Here is a 6000-nt window from a genome sequence, read left to right as displayed (position 1 = left end):
TTTGCTTTCATATCACATTTTTTCTTATTTTCAAACATTAAATTTTGCACAAATATTTTTAATTTCATTCAACACATACCTTCGTTATCTCTCTTGAGAGCCTTCACCTTATTGCCCGTTTCTTCCTCCACCAGTGCCTTGAACTCTAAGAACTTAGAGAAAGTCTCATCCTTCTTTTGCATGAAGAAGGTCCAACACTTCCATGAGAATTCATAAATAAATATGGAAAAATAATTATGTCTAGTAGTGGAGGCTTCCCAGAAAGTTCCACAAACATCAAAGTGGATCCTTTCAAGGACTACATGTACTCTATTATCCAGATCAGGGAAAGTGGTTTTTGTGTACTTCCCCATGGAACATCTTTTTCATGTGTCCTGCTACTCAAGTGCTCCTTTGGGGAGGCATGTTGTAATATGTTGCATGATCTTCAAAGTGTCATGATGCAAATGGCCAAGTCTTCTATGCCAAAGTTCATCGGCATCACGCCTTTGCACCTTCTCCACCTTTGTCCTCAATGCAGCACAATCCTCCACATCTAGCTTGTAGAGGTTCTTCACTAGAACCTTGATCTTATTCACCTTTCCCGTGGCTATGTGTCTTAGGAATTCCTTCCCTTTAATGAATATCACATCATAAACATGGTCTTCCAAAACTACAATGGAAACAAGATTCATCTTTAGACCTAGAACAAACATCACATCCTTGAGAGGGGAACCTGACTCCCTCTAAAAGGTGATTGTACCAATGCTGACTTGATGTACCTTCCATCGTCTACCATCTCGATGTGAATTTGGATATCCTTCTCCTCCAAATCACTAAATAAATCTCTATTAACCATCATATGGAACGAGGCACCATTGTCGAGGTACCACACACTTCCCATCACTGTTCTCACCAAGCATGCAATGAGAGTAAAATCATGTTCGAACTATGAAGCCAAATCTTCACCTACTGCTCCTCATAAGGTCTTCTTTCTTGTCTTCTTGTGTGGACACTTCATGGAATAGTGCCCGAGCTCATGACAGTGAAAGCACTTGATTATGGACAAGTCTTTCTTCTTTCCCCCTTGACTAGATTCTTCTTTGGATTGGGATTTCTTACCTTTCCCTTTATTTTTCTTTCCATCCAAGGTGCAATTCTCCTCATCCTCACCCTTGGATGAAGTCTCATATTTATTGTTCTACCTTATTTCCTTTTGTACCAAGTCGGAACATAAGCGTTCTCAACTTGGTAGTTTCTCCCTACTATTTACCGAATCTTGATAGCTCTGTCAATTCTTGGGAAGGCCCAAAAGGCCTAGAGCTACCAAGTCTTCTTTAGCGACATTAAAACTGAACCTTCCAAGTTCATTGTGACACTATGTAAACCTATTCAAATATTGTGCAATTGTGTCATTCTTATGCATCTTGACACTTCGAAGCTTTTCCTTGAGTACCACCTTTCTATGGTCACTATTATTCTTGAACAATTTTTTCAATGCTTTCCACATCGTCAATGGAGTCTCTCTTCCTTGGAGATTCAAGACAATATTATCTCATACTCCTTCCAATATGATTCTCCTCGCCTTGGCCAGATCTTCTTCCACTAGGAAAGATTTTGGGCATTAGATGCTTGGGGTTTTTCTACATCTATCTTGATGTATTATAGCAGTGCATTATCATCCAATACTGCCTCCATGTGGTCCTTCCATGCAATAAATTTTTATTTGCCTTCCAAGTCATACTCGAGCTTAAGTCCATTAAAATTTATCTTCTCAGTCCTAAATAAAACCTGCAACACTGGTCTTCAATTTCGAACTTATTGTAATGAAAACTTTGAAATCTTTGTTCTACAGTGATTCCATCTCCGACCATGCAGAAATCTAATGTTTAGATTCAAAACTTCTCATGCAATTTACTAAATCACAATACGTGAAGCTACTCTACTGATCTGCGGAAGTTAATTCACCATGTAGAACACAAATCATATACATGCAAAAGGAAATATCACATATGCACAAATATTTATCTAGGGGAAAGAAACTGCTCAGAACCCCTTCCTATTTATATTGCATCAACTTTCAAAGAATAGAGATGAATACATATTCTTGCTCAAGCATGAGCATAACTTGCAAGTGTATAGTCTATCTGTCTGCCTAATTGAATGACTCTCACCAACACTTAGCCAATTTTCAAGCCCTCCAAGCTCCTAATTCCTTGTTTTTTTCCCTTGAGAAAATGGCCACTATTATTTAGGAATTTCTTAAAATGGAATTGCATAATTTCCTTACATCCTTCCTCTGACTGTGTGCACCACATGTACAGATTGGAATATGCTACAATTGATAGTACTGCCTTGGAATCTCCATCCCAAATAAGTATCTCGAATTCTATAAATCCAATCATTATTTTGGGTTGATAAATCAGCTAAATGGTTGATCACTGAGTTTTTTTGAAGTTCCACTTCCACAACTTGACCTGAACTATTTCTTCTAATAGTTAAAACTAGTTAAATTGATAATAACTCAAATTAACTAAAAGAGATTGCTAGAAATTAGCAATCAAACATAGTGAACTGAACTCGAGGTTCCCAAATTTGAATTAACTGAGTTGATTGAATGACAAGTGCCATGTCACCTTAGTTAACTACTTCCAAGATTTTTACTAAAATAGAAATTTGAATTTTCTCTAGTTTGACTAAGGCAAAGTCAAACTAAGATTTTGTTGCTGCATTTTAAACAGTTTTTATGGATCAGTATTACCCGCATGTGAAAGAAAGCATATAGCGAAAGGAAGTATCGTAGAAATTTAAAAAGTACAAGCTACAAAAATATGACATATTTTTGTATAAAAGTAAAGTGTGTGATTCTAATTTTCATGAATTGAAGAATTTGATTATGAAAGAAATGCATAATGTCCCATATGCGAACATTTAAGTTATAAAAAAATAATTTCAACAATGAAAATTGTATAGTTTCGGCTAGAAACGAAGAAGGATGTAGTTTGTTATAGTGCTCTATGCATGGGATATCAGAGTGAAATCTGAAGACAAACATCTAATTGGTTCACTACCAACATACATCCATCTTAACCATGGATCTATCAAGAACTGAAAGTGGTAGAATCTCTCAAGGTACAAACCTATTTTAGAGTTTACATGAGCCTAACTATGTCATTGAGTGGACTTTGATTCAAGTGGATCAAGAAGGATTTTGGAAAATGTAACTCCTACTTGTCTTAGTTGTGATTCTCACTAAGTAGTCTATTCCTAGTAGTTAGGATCTATTTCCCACATTCATGTGAGGTTGAGATATTCTTTCAACCAACAGATTGTGTGTGCATGTATATATGTAATTACATTTGATTAATGAAACATTTTTCACATTGGTGTGAGGTTGAGATATTCTCTCAACAAACAGATTGTGTGTACATGTATATATGTAATTACGTTTGATTAATCAAAAAAATTTCACATTATCAGTTTTTATCATGGTATCACAGCCCTGAGGGCCTGGCCAGTCCTGGGCTGAGGAACCTTGGCTCATTGTGGACCGAGGGAAATAAATAGTTTGATTTTTTGTTTTGGTTTTTGTTTTTGGCTTGTCCATTATTTGATTGTTTGGATGATCTCTCAGTGGCAGAGTGGCGGTGTTTTGGATCCATGCTATGGAGTTTACTTGGAGGCCAAGTGGTGGAGCAGTGCCATGATATTCTATTCACCTTTGAGAACAAGATTGGAACCTTGGACCTCGGAAGGATTTTTCACTAGGAGCTGGTTCATTGTTTGTTTCTGAAACGAGGAAATTTTGAATCTAGAATAGTCTACAACAATCTGATACCATCACAGATCTTCCTTATTTGAAACATTGTGGGAAGGAGCAAGGCAAACCAAATGTTGGTGAAACTGCTACTTCAGTTTTGGATTTCAATAGATCTATGATCTTTGTTAAAATTTGAGCAGAGTCAGCCATGAAAACATGGATTCTTGCAGTTGCAGTCCTCCTTGTGGTGGGCGACAGTGTTGTTGTGTTGGCGACAAGAGATTTCTCAATTGTTGGGTACGATCCGAATGATCTGGACTCGGATGATAAAGTCTGGAAAATGTATGAATCATGGTCGATCAAGTACAAAAAGGTAGACAATTCACTGGATGAGAAACACAAATGATCGTGGTTCTCTGGCCTGGATTTAATAGCCCGTCTTGATGCCTCTAGTTACACCATTCGTACAGTTTAGTGTCCTTGCTGCTTGGTGGTGGTCTTGTACCTGCTCTTAGAATTTGTAAAGTAATATTGAAGATTCTATTGCAGAAAAGGTCAAAAATTTCCTTTGGACTCTGCACACCTGCATCAAGGAAACATGGACTGTGATATCTTTCAATGTCTGAGACGTTATGTTCAAAAGCCTGTCGTTGGTACCCGTGGAGGTCTTTGATGGTGTGTATAGTGTTCTTCATTTGTGAGTCATGGCTGGAAGAGAGCCTTAATAATGGGTAGGCTGCTGGATAAGTACAAGCCATGGGAATAATCTAGGACTAAAGAATTGTCTAATGATGTACATATTTTGATAGAGCCCTATGGGGTCCCATGCATGGTGGAAATTTTTCACTTTGCTAGCCCTTATACAGGATAATATTTTTTGTCACTTGATGCAATTTGGATTGTCATCAAGCCCTTTGATTTTGTCCATGGTATGCAACATTGTTCTTAATCTATATCATCATCTGCGTACAAAGTTGAAACTACAATTGGAAGCTTGCTTTAGTTGTGTTATAATCAAGCTTACAAAGAGCAAGTGTGGGGCTTGTTATGAGCAATAGGAAGTAGCAATGGAAGCATTGGTAGACTTTTGTAGAAAACCAACATTTATGTCTGAGATGTATGAAAATTTGGATTGTGATATTATTGTGCTAACATATTTGAGGAGCTTGGGAACCTACTGTCACGTAGTGCATTTCCAGTAAATTGTCCCTTGTCTGTGATGCACATTTTGGCATTGGATGGGCTGATTCCAGTCATTCACAGCATGGCAGATAGGGTCAACAACAGTCAGCGTTGCAGTAACTTGGATCAAGGCACACTGTAGAATGTACGGTGTATGTGGGGAATTGCTTGTTAAAAAACTTAATTGTTGTTCATGAGTTCATGAAGTATTTTGTTTTGGAATTTAAATTGATATACATATTGAGATTAGGCATCTCAATATGAAGTTATTTTTTTAGAATTGGCTATTCTAACAAATGATAGGTTCATGGAATTCCAATATTTAATTGATATAGACAAATATGCCTAGGATGTGATCAAAAGATGAAGTGCATGAGCAGTATCAGAGATTGGAGGATGATGGACAATCTAGTTTGTGTGAGTTTGAGTGTGTCATGGAATAGACTCATGATGATTATAGTATATCACACATTTTAATTTTAAGCAAGTCTAGGATGTTTTGTGATGGCCTTTTGTAATGTATGTACCTGGTAACTCCAAAAGTTGGAGTGTGTAACATAAGCTCAATGAAGAATGTGATCCCCATACAGTTCGTGGTAATCTTAAAACCACTTTGTAATTGCAGGTTTGTGGTCAGCCGGAAACCACTTTGTATTTGCAGTGTCGGTTTGTGGTAAGCCATAAACCACATGTGAGAGTGAAGTGGACAAGGATTCTTGTATGCATGGTTTAGGGTACGCTGACAAAACCCTTGGCCCAGAGTGGGTGGAGTGCCTTAGTGGCAGATTTGTAGCCCAGAGCAACTCGAGTGCCTTCGTGGTTGAATTGAGTGCCTTGGTGGCAGCGTTGAACCTTCGTGGTTGTGTTTAGCCTTCGTGGCTAAGTTGAGCCTTGGTGGCTGAGTTGGGCAGTGTTGGCTGAGAGCCCATGGTAGCATGGTTGAGGGTGATCCGACAAAACCCAATGCATGGTTATGGGTAATCTGACAAAACCCAGGTTAACAATGATGGAGGGGGATTTACATGTACATGTACATGTATGCAACTATAATGGTTGATAGAACCATGTATGCGAAGGAC

Source organism: Pinus tabuliformis, chromosome 7 (genome assembly GCF_031772625.1).
Source record: "Pinus tabuliformis cultivar Carrire ecotype Pingquan chromosome 7, CPIR1, whole genome shotgun sequence".
Lineage (NCBI taxonomy): Eukaryota > Viridiplantae > Streptophyta > Pinopsida > Pinales > Pinaceae > Pinus > Pinus tabuliformis.
Note: the sequence above shows the minus strand (reverse complement) of the source record.